The sequence below is a fragment of the Rhinolophus ferrumequinum genome, chromosome 21 (genome assembly GCF_004115265.2).
Source record: "Rhinolophus ferrumequinum isolate MPI-CBG mRhiFer1 chromosome 21, mRhiFer1_v1.p, whole genome shotgun sequence".
In the NCBI taxonomy this organism is placed as follows: domain Eukaryota; kingdom Metazoa; phylum Chordata; class Mammalia; order Chiroptera; family Rhinolophidae; genus Rhinolophus; species Rhinolophus ferrumequinum.
In genome coordinates, this window is record NC_046304.1 from 31,466,738 (window position 1) to 31,478,166 (window position 11,429).

Genomic DNA, 11,429 nt, shown 5'->3' on the forward strand with positions numbered 1-11,429 from the left:
TCACAGCCCATGTGCAAGTCTTCAGAGGGCAACCGATGAGAGACATAAGTGCAAAGGAAGCAAAATACTCCAATCCTTGGAGAATAATGAAAACCAGTAGGGGGCTAGACACACTGCTTAAAACATCTTTCTATCTCTGTATGTTGCATTTCAGTTTTAAATCAAATGAAAATTTACAACAGTCGTGGGACGTACATAATACTAGGCAGCATGGTAGAGTGAAAACAATTGATTCAGAGCCACGCGGACACGGATTTGAACACAAGCTCAATAATTACGTGTTGAAAGTCCTTGAGAAATTGAAATTCTTTCACCTCAGTTTGCTCTGCCATAAAGCAGGACCAAAACACCTCCCTTAAAGGCTTATTATGGGTGTTAAAAGATAAAGTATTAAAAGCACATCACTGGTCCAAACTAGGCACTGAACCAAGGTTAGTTTTTGTTTTTGGTGTTTTTTTTTTTTTTTTTTTTCCTATCTGTGGTCTGGCCACCGTGCCCAAGCCCTAAGGAGATCAAGTTGTTTGAGACAAATGCATAATTTGTTTTCCTTGTTGGAGCTGTTGCCTGAAGTCCTGCCTCTTTGCTTACCCTGGTGAATCAAGCTATGACAATTTGAAGGAAAGCTGAAGGTCTCATTTATCAATTTCTTCTTAAGCTGGGAAGCTGGGACCAGCCCTAAGCAGCCAGCCCATACTAGCATTCCCCTGGCCCCTTCAGCTCAGTGGAGCCAAAAATGAAAAGCAAAGCAAAAGGCATCATCGCCAGCCCCAGGAAACAGTTAGTCAAGTCTCTCCAAACAGAAGGTATTCAAAGGAAGCCTCTTCAAGTTTTTATAAAAACGCTCAGTGCTCCCCGCAAAGGGAGCAGTTCCATTCCTGGAGTGGAAACTCCCTCTGTCCCCCCAAAGAAAAGAAAATACGTGTCTCATTCTTTGCCAAAGGTTCTGTGTTATAAACAACACTCCCTGGGTTCCTGATCTCCTTCTGCTACCTGTGCTGGTCACATGTCTGTGGGTCCCTTCACAGTAATGGTGAGAGGGACGGACGACTGTGCTAGCACCAGCACGTATGGTGAGTGATTTCAGGGCACTGGGATGGGTGATTTATATCACCCACAACTCTCTTATATTTATATCTTCCAACAACTCTCCAATATATTTGTTTCTTGTCCATTCTACAAGGCGTCAAGTTGAGCCTTCCATATGGTTGGAAAACTGGCAGGGCTGCAGCCCCGATCTCAATCTGACATCCACATCTATGTTCTTATCACACTGTCATTTTTAGCCATTCTACCATGATTTTGGCTTCTGGAAATCAGATGCCACACTTGCTGAAGTTGGAGTAAACAATGAGGAAGGGTGTGACTTCCTCAGAAAAAGATAAGGGGATATTATGGGATATAGTGGAAGCAGAAAGAACTACCGTGTTTGCCCAAAAATAAGACCTACCCCCAAAATAAGCCCCAGTTAAGATCATCAGCCAGATGGACGCAGTTAGTACGTTATGACGATATTCCAGAAGAAGACGACATGACCGTACGTGAATACATGTAGATTGTTGTACATGAAAAAAATAAGGCATCCCCTGAAAATAAGCCCCAATGGAGCAAAAATTAATATAAGACTTGGTCTTATTTTCAGGGAAACACGCTAAAGAGTTTCTCACTGTCAGTGCAATCTTGAAACTGTCTTTTGTTCCCTCAGTGACTCTGTCCTCATCTATAAATATATAAAAATAGTTAATAATCTCTTCCCTATGTGCCACAGAAGTTTGTTGAAAGGATCTCATAAGACATTTTAGATGAAAATGGTCTGAAAAGTATAAAGCCTTATGTAATATCGGTGCTGTGAAAATTAGACATTATTAAATTTTAATATCCCCCCTCCCAGGGGTGGGGGGAGAGACTCTCTAAGATCACCCACAGATCATATTAAATAGAAGTGTATATTTTTTTCTTGTTCTATTTTCATTCATAAGAACTCTATTTTGGCCATGAACTTGGAGGCTATTATGAGAAGACCATGGGCTGTGCAGTTTGACAACCTTGAATTTGTATGCCAACTCCAACACGTACTTGTACTTCGCCACTCTAGTTATTTACATAAACTATGACTCATTTCCCTCAGTTCTATAATGAGGCGAATGCTACTCCGTTTTTCATAGGCTTTCTGTGAGGATTAATGAGATAGCCTGGCAAAACACCCAGCTTTGTACTGTGTATACAACAGAGAGTCAAGTAAGGCTTTTTCCAGCCTTACTTACAGGTGACCTGGCAAGTCTGTGCTAAAGCTACAGGACTGTTCCATGTTACGAAAGTCGCTTTCATTCTTCAAATTCACGATTGCCATGTGAAAATCCATGCCATGGTAAATCTCCAGATACACAACGGGACTTTATTAACAACACAGATAGGTTCCACTTGGGGGTTCTGATACTCTAAATCCGGGGTAGAGTCCAGGAATATGAATTTTTAACGGGTGTCCAAAGGAATTCTTTTAGGAAATCAGGCTTGAGAACCATGATCTTCAATGATAAGATGTAATCTTTTTACATTGATATGTTTGTAGTTCTTAATATATCTCATATGGATTATACTTCAGAGAATAACATATCCATGTGTCCCTGCATGGTTTGTGAATCACTGGAGGAATATTTTGAATCCATCATGCAAAACCTAGGCTTTGAGAATCAGTGTGAGTCAACCAAACTCAGCATTACATCTTGCTCCTTGAGGTCTTGGAGCCCAATTTGGTGAATAAGCCCCCGTCCACCTATTTGTTGGGAAACCAAAATTCCTTGAGACACAGTAGGTTCTTGTTATTCTTACCAACAACTCCTCACCTTTACGCGTACATGCATGGTGACCTACTGGAACAGTGAAGGTCACTATGGAGACCATGACTGTTTTCTTAGTTGATTGACAGTTTCTACTTACATGTCGCTCCTTTGCTGGTGTGAGTTAAAGCAGTGAAAAACTGCACAAAACAATAGTAAAGTTTCCTAAGTCTTGAAATGAAATGTGTCTCAGGTTGGCATACTTAACAGTTGAAGGGAAGGAAAGGTTCACTTCAATTCCTCCTTTTTTCCTTTACTTTCACATCTTGTCTTCACTTTTTCTTTGCAGAATAACAGCATTTGATCAAAGATACAGGTGTGCATCTCTTTCATTGAAGTATTTTCCATGGCAGTCTCCTGACTACCCTCCTATTCTTGAGGATCTAAAAGATTGGCATGGCAGGAGAATTTTCCAGTATGATCTTGTATTAGACAAAATCTTTTTTGCAACTCAACAGAGAAGCTTCGGTTTTTGCCTAGTTCTCAGGAAGTTGGTAGGATGGCAAGGTAGGTGTGTTAGTTTCCTAGGGTTTCCATAACACAGCCACAAATAAGTGGCTTAGAACAACAGAAATGTATTCCTTCACAGGATTGGAATTCAGAACTACTAATTTTTATATGTTGACCCAGAAAAAGTTTCTAAGCACGATCATTAGCTCGTTAATTTGTATGCTTTTTATTTTGGAATTTTTATGTTGAGAATAATGCTATCTGAACATAACGGCATTTTTGTCTCTTTCAATCCTTATCTTTTTTATTTCTTCACTTGTTCTTTTTCATTACTTAGGACTTACCACAGAGTATTAAATAGCAGGGGAAGTAACAACACCACTGTCTTCTTCCTGACTTGAAGCAGAATTCATGTAAAGTTTCACAATTAGGTAGATATTCGCTGCAGAGATTTTGCAGGAATAGTGTTCCAAGTTACATGTATTATTTAAGGTGATGCTTGTTGCTGTAACAGAAAAACTCAAAAATATCAGTGATAGCACAATATGAGGCTCACTTATAGTTCACAGAAAGTATTATTGGCAACAGGGACAAGGCTCTATGTACTTCACGGAGTTATTTGGGAACCTAAGTCACTGGAGAATTCGCCACTTTTAATCTTGAGTGTCCAAGGTTACTCTGGGCAGTGATATCTAGCTGACAGGTACAGGAAGAGAGCGAGTCAGGAGTGAAAGGATTGTATAGGCTGGGCCTGAAAGTGGTATACATTTGACAGAACTCGGCTACATGGCCACATATAACTGCAATGGACACAGGGAAATACCGTTAAACTGAATGCCTAGGAAGAAGAAAAAATGGGTCTGTTGGCACAGTTCAATCTAAATGTGTCAAATCCGGATAGAGAGATTAAACAGATATAAAAGCTATCTAGTTCTTTGTTTTAGATCAGAGAGGTCCTTTAAAAGCATAGACACAACATCATTTAGACTAGAATGGCTCAAAATCTGTTTTTAAATTTAATATAATTTTGAAACCCAATGTTTTGCATAACTGGAAGCAAAATTGCATTGATTGAACTAAAGGCCAGAGATTGAACATAAGCTGTCCTGTGATTGCTCCTAAAGCACCTGTGAAGAATCCTAAGGCACCACACACAATAATGTGGAAAACATATCCTCAGTCACATTCTACTGTGACAGTCCCTCCACATTTCTGCCATAGCGATATTTCCAAACTGTAAATCATGCAGTATGACACTCTTTTTCGAATCTGTGGGAATTCCTGAGACCTTCAGGAGGAATTTCAAAATTCTTATCACATATTGCAAAGTTCATTCCAGTTTGAATCTCTTCAAGCTTTCCATTCGTAAGCCCCTGACATAATCCTACAAGCAAACAACCCTTGGACCCATCCTCATGGAAGTAGTTTGGATTCTTGGAGCATAGAATGATTATTTGAGTTTCTGCGACTTACCAATTGTTTTCTCTCTGCTTGGAAAACTGTTCTCTACTTGGTCTGCCTGAATAATTTATTCTGTTTGGGAAAAAAATTAAAAGGAAAAACTTGAGCATGTCTACTCTCTGTTTTTAAATAGACTTTTGTATTGATTGCACAATAGTACTAATCTTAATATTATTTATTAAATACTAATCTTATAAATATTATTTGCATGTACAGATTATACATTCAAAATTCTTCTACATTCCATAATATATGATACCAAATGATTTATTACTTGCAAGCAGTCACAATTGAGGAGGTGTTATTATTGCTAAAATAAACATAATGTATCATTTTCAGCCTCCCAAGGAGGCTAAAAAATGTAGTAGGAGTCTCTTTCTGCCACTTACTAGTTTTGTGAAACTAAGAAAGTTACTTAACATCTTAAGCTTGTTTTCTCAATTATTAATTGTGTAATAATATGGTGCCCTGGGGATAGGGTATCTATTGCTTCCTTCTCATATTTCCACTGAGGGAAGGAACTTGGCATTTACTATGAATGAGGGTAAATCACTGGAGAAACACTCCCATTTATTCTCTGCCTCCTCACTTATTTTTCCTTACAAAGGAGAGTCTGATTTGATTAGAAAATTTGGAGAAGCAAATGAGCCTGCCTGGTTCAGTCCCTTCTGTCTTCACAGTCATCTTTTCTCCAGGAGACATATATTCTAGTTTGTGGTCTGCTATGCTGTAAACACAGTGGGGAAGGCATTGCTGCTTTCGAGAAATTTCTTGGATTGTCCAGCTCATGCAGTAACTGAGAGAGAAGTTTGTTTACATTAAGTTAAGCATTCACTATCCCTTTTGGCTGCAAATCTAAAGCTACATTATTTAGTAATCTTTACCAATAATAAAAATGATACTTTGTTTTCTATCAGCCCTCGTCCTGTGAACTATATCTCAACTGATTTTGAACTTGGGCAGAGGAAGATAATATTCTTGATCAATTCCCCAGTAGTACTGATTACATGAGACGAGGTAGTATATGCGCCTAACACAGGGCACAGTACATACTCAGTCCTCAATGAATGCTAGTTATTATTGTTGGATGTAATTAGGCCACACTCAATATACATTCTTTAACATTTTCATACTCCTGATGTGATAATAGAGATCAGTTTACGTTTACCCATTATGTTTATTTTAGCAATCATAATATCCCTTCAAGAAGGCATTGATTTCATTTTGTGATGACAACCTGTGTTCAGAACTCGACAGATCCCAGGTGCTTGGTGTCATAGCGACAAAATATTACGACAGTAGACTCAGGGGGTTATTGACTTGTGGACAGTTTGGCATCATGGAAGACAAACAATCCATAAGACTCCACCTTTGGGACAGGATGTAATTAGGCTCATTTCTCCCTGAAACCACTATTTCAATATTTCTCCATCAGCATCTGCTTTTTAGAGTTGCCTTTGCATTTTGTCACCTCTTCATTTTATTCTTCGATTTTTATTTTTTCTGTTGTCCCAAACGTGAACATATTTCAATCATTCAATACTATGAACATCAAGTGCCTCTGGCAGTTATCACTTTTAAGCAGCCTCTCCTATAATCACCGTCAGGAGCAGTAAACTCATAAAAGGTGTCAAAATGATGGATGACTCTCTGCAGTGACCTTTGATGCCTCCAATGTACTGGGCTGTGTGGAGATGGAAAACGGGGAATTGCGGGTAAAGCAATCTAGAGCAAGAGGGATGCAGAATCACTCTGACCCAAAAACTGAGAAGCCCTTTGTTTAAAAAACCAATCTCAAAAAAAGTTATATATGTATATATATATATATATGTATATATACTTTATATATAGTCTTTATAGTCTTTATATACATATATTCTTTATATATTATATATAATACATGTATATATTATATATACATATATATATAATATACATATAATACATTCCATGCATACACACATACACAGGGTGCCAAAAAAATGTATGCACATTTTAAGAAAGGAAAAAACTGTATTAAAATTATGCTGATGGTAACCACTTTGAGCCCTTCTTGTAACTGCAGAAGTCAAACATGACTTGTATTTATCTTTTGTTATCGGTATATATTGAGTATTACAATTTTAATACAGTTTTTTTTTCCTTTCTTAAAATGTGTATACCTTTTTTTGGCACCCTTTGTATGAGAGAGAGAGAGAGAGAGAGAGAGAGAGAGAGAGAGAGAGAGAGAGAGAGAGAGAAAGAAAGAAAATAAAACAGGTCATTTCTAGGTAGACATCATAACTTCATTTTGATGGTCCTTTATAGAAAAAAGGCATCATCCTCTGAGGCCAGGGTAACACAGAGAAGGAAGAGAAGACTGGAAAGGAGCATCATTCTGGGCCTCTCCCAGGTAAAGGGCACAGTGCTTCTCATGGACTCACCGTCATCACCCTAGAGCATGTGTATTACACCTCCCTTTGCTTTGTAATATTTGGTGATACTGAAGCACAGAAAAAGTAAGCAACTTTCCCACCCGCAAATAGATGTCAGAAATAGAAGTCAAAACAATGTATCTCCTTCCCAAGACAGTGATGAGGACTGAATTAGTTAACATGTGTAAAGACCTAAAATGATTTCTAGCACACAGTCCATATTCATTGAGTTATAGTTATTATGACTGTTCCACCACTGCCTGCAACATTTGATGGAGAATGCCTCATATAGAGGGACCTATTACCATGATGCCTAGCAAACATCTAAGAAGAATCTACTCTGTGCCAGAAAATTAGTATCTGGGACAAGTTCCCTGCCCTCATGTAGTTTACAATATAGCAGGCAACATGAATGTTATGCAAGAAATCAAACAAATTCATAATTACACATGGGGACTAACCTTTGGCTCAGATCTTCATTAGTATGCAAATAAACCCATATTAACATTGATGCTATATACTCTCCTTGCGCACACAAGAACCTAAGCCCCTGACAAATCCCCTATCTCCTCCTAATATATCTGGGGATCTAAGGGCTATTCACTACTATTCTTGAACAACAGGAATTTGCTTATTGCTGCCACCTTCCTACCAGGTTTCTCTTACTTCTCCACCTCATCCAGAAGTTGTTAAACCACTGATGTACCTGTTGTCACAGATCACTCACCTCATGGGCTATAGTCTCCCAGGGGCCTTCGAAGCTGCAGACCACTTTGTGACTATAATGATACAACATGACTCTGGTCCTAACTAGACCAGAAACAAATCTCCTGTTCTCTTCAGATTTGATAAACATGCACCTTTCTTCTCTGAGACCAGCCAGGTCCCAAAGCCATACCAAGACAGTGCTTATTTATGGTCCTCTTCTTGTGCTTCTTTATCCATCATTCCAGAACGCTTGGCACTGGGATGTCCAGCACCCACCTATTGCCTAAGCCTGACCGAGAGCAAGCTTCACAGTAAACATTCAGTGAATAAGTATGGCGTTTAGGGAAAAGGTAGAAAATGAGAAATAGAGATATGTTTGGGACAGCTACAGCTGTGGATACGAACAGTCTCTTCAAATTCTTGTAAAAGTACAACTGCTGACTGACTGTAGGAAAAAGCTTGATTACCTATGGCTCTCTTAAGGACTGGCACGGTAAGAAGATTGGTGTGTACCATAAAAATGGAAATGTGGAGCTTCTTTATGGGTTTATAACCCCTAAAGCTATAGGGATATGTGAGAGGTTGTGACCTACAATTGTAATTATGGTTGTCATCATCCCGTGAAAAAGAGGCCAACCACTATAAATACTTCATGGCTGTAATGGTTTGGAAATGACTTTTAGAAGACCTATTCGAAGGGAAGGAAGGAGAATGCTAATTTTTTTTTTTTTTTAAAAAAAAGGAACATATTTTGTTTTAAATAAAATGAAGACGTACCCAATATCAACATGGCTGTATAATCTCAAAAATTATACTATGATTATCTGGTGGTTCTTAATGTTTTCAACTCTGAAAACTGCATGCCACTATAATAAACTCACCTTGAGTTTGAGCCAAGACTAAAACTAATGCTAAATTCTAAGCTATAAGTCAAATTCCTTTCCTGCCCTCCAAAGATTATAGTGTGAAATGTAAAACTGTAAAATTCTCAGATTACTTTATCAGGGCTCCTCTTCTGGCAGTTAACATTTTCTATTTTGTACTATATTTATTTCATCTGTCCTATTTAGATGTAGGCCACAGAGTTTAGCACAGAAGGGGGAAAAAGAGCTTTAGGAGTTAGCTCCATGCCTACCATATGTACAAAGTTGTACAAATTACTTATTCAGTTTGCTCATTTGTCAACTAAGAAAAATGATACCTCATTATAGTGTTATGAGAACCAAATGGGCAAGCAATATATGTGGAAACAGGAAACATCATACCTGGCTTACAATAGGTATTTTTTAAAATGTCTGTCCCCTTTATCTCATCTTTGCTCCCCTGAGGAAAATATGTGTATCTGATTCATGTTTGTAGCTATTGTTAATACCAGCCCTGTGGCTTAGAAGTTTCTAGCACCCAATAATACGTATAGATTGAAAAAATAAAAGAAGAAGTAAACTATTTTCTGAAATCCAAGAAAGGTTAAGGGGAATTGTATCGTCAGGATTCTCTGAGGTTAAAAGTGCAGTTTAGAATTCACGGAATTTGGTTGGTTTTACTGCATGCAAAAATTTTGCATGAGAACATTATTTATGAACTTCAGAGAAATTGGTGCAACACTTGTTAAAAAAAAATTAAATGTTCCCAAGTTTTATGAGCATTGTGTAGTGATCAATTTCCATTGGTTTAATGGAAAGAAAAAACTCAGCAAAAGGTGATAGCATCTTTTTTCAATACTCTGTGAACTAATTATGGTAATTTATCTCATAGCAAAATAAATTTAACACTTGAATAATTCAATTGGTTCAAACTATTCACCTTTACAGCTCAAAGCAGCATAGTTTTCTGGAAATATAATATTTATATACACATAGGATGTTGGTCAATTATATTGGTGAAAACCATTCAAGTCAATTTGCAATATACACAGTTCAAATGTTATACTATCTGGAGACTTACTACAGGATATGGATTATTCAGTAGAAGCTATATGCATATTTCAACAGTTTTTTGCAAGCATCTTTACTAGCATTTTATTTATTTATTTTAAAGACACATTTATTCAGCATCATGATCAGACTATTACATTTAGCAATTAACAGCATGGATGCAAGGAAGGAAAAAAAAATACACTAAAACCCTTTATTACAATGATTTATACTTTCCACAGAACAGGAACTAAAATAACCTGTTATACAATTAGTCACACATACAGTCTTCGAGTTGTTTGCCCATACACATGAGTATTGTCCAAAACACGTCTTTGTAGCAGCTAGGCCCTGCCACCACTGTACTCGGCTGACTTCACAAATCTGTTGTAACCTGTAGCTTCCCTGTCACTTTTCTGGCTCTCCTCTCCCACTAAACTTTGTTTCCTGGCAGGAATTAAAACCCTCTGCCACTGCCATAACCACTGCAACTGCTGGAACCGCCATCGCCAACTTGGTTTCGTGGTTTGGCAAAGTACTGGCCTCCACCACCATAGGGGCCAGAGCTTCTGCCTCCAAAATTTCCTCCTTTCATGGGTCCAAAATTTGAAGAAAGATTGACTGTTGTAATTGCCAAACTCACTGTAGCTTCCATCACCTCCAAAATTGCTTCCATCGTTACCAAATCCAGTATAGCCATGCCCACTGCCACCAAACCGTCCACCACCACGACTGCCACCAAAGCCACCTCGACCACTGAAGTTTCCTCCATGACCATAGTGGTCATTCCTACCAAAACCACCTCCTCGACCACCACTGAAATTTCCAGAACCACTTAGATCTCTTTGGCTGGATGAAGCACTAGCCACCTCTTGCTTAGACAGGGCTTTCCTTACGTCACAGTTGTGGCCATTCACAGCACAGTATTTCTGAATGACAGTCTCCTCTACAGAGTCACGGTTATCAAAGGCTACAGAAGCAGAGCCTCTCTTCTCACCACCGTCTCCGTCTGTCATGATGTCAATCACTTCAGTGTTCCCACACTGTTCAAAATCATCTCTTAGGTGATGTGCTTCAGGGTCTTCTTTAATACCACTGACAAAAATCTTTTCTACAGTGAAGTGGGCACCAGGTCTTTGAGAATCCTCTCTTGAGACAGCAGCCCTCTCTGGTCCCACAGCTCTTCCCTCCACCTTTTGTGGCCTCATGTTCATGGCTGTACCCGCCACCTCCACCATGGCGCAGGTGACAAACCAAAGCCTCTGGAGCACTTGGTATTTGGGTCGCTCATCACCACAGAGTCTGGGAGCGTTCCCCATTGCTCAGGATGGTTCCTCAGACTCGCATCGGTTGTTTCAAAGCTCAAACCTCTGATGAAGAGCTTCTGCCACTGGTCAGGCTCTTTGGGAGACTCTGACTTAGACGTGATGTCCACGGGAGGGGAGACTTTAATGATGCTTACTCAGTGGGGTCCACTGACATGAAGGAGTGGTCTAATGAACGTATCTCTTTACTAGCATTTTAAATGAATTTTAGTTATTCACAATTTTATTACTACAAGGCATCTCATAAAACTTAAACTATTATGAATGTGAATACATGTGCTTCTAGTTTGCTTATAGGAGGTCTGATTATTAAGTTTGCGAACT

The 11,429-nt window shown here is 38.7% G+C and overlaps 1 pseudogene; it reads right to left on the reverse strand.

The window, feature by feature from the left end:
- Positions 1 to 10,237: 10,237 nt before the first annotated feature.
- Positions 10,238 to 11,197, reverse strand: LOC117013791 (heterogeneous nuclear ribonucleoprotein A1-like; annotated as a pseudogene).
- Between the last annotated feature and the right edge of the window lie 232 nt (positions 11,198 to 11,429).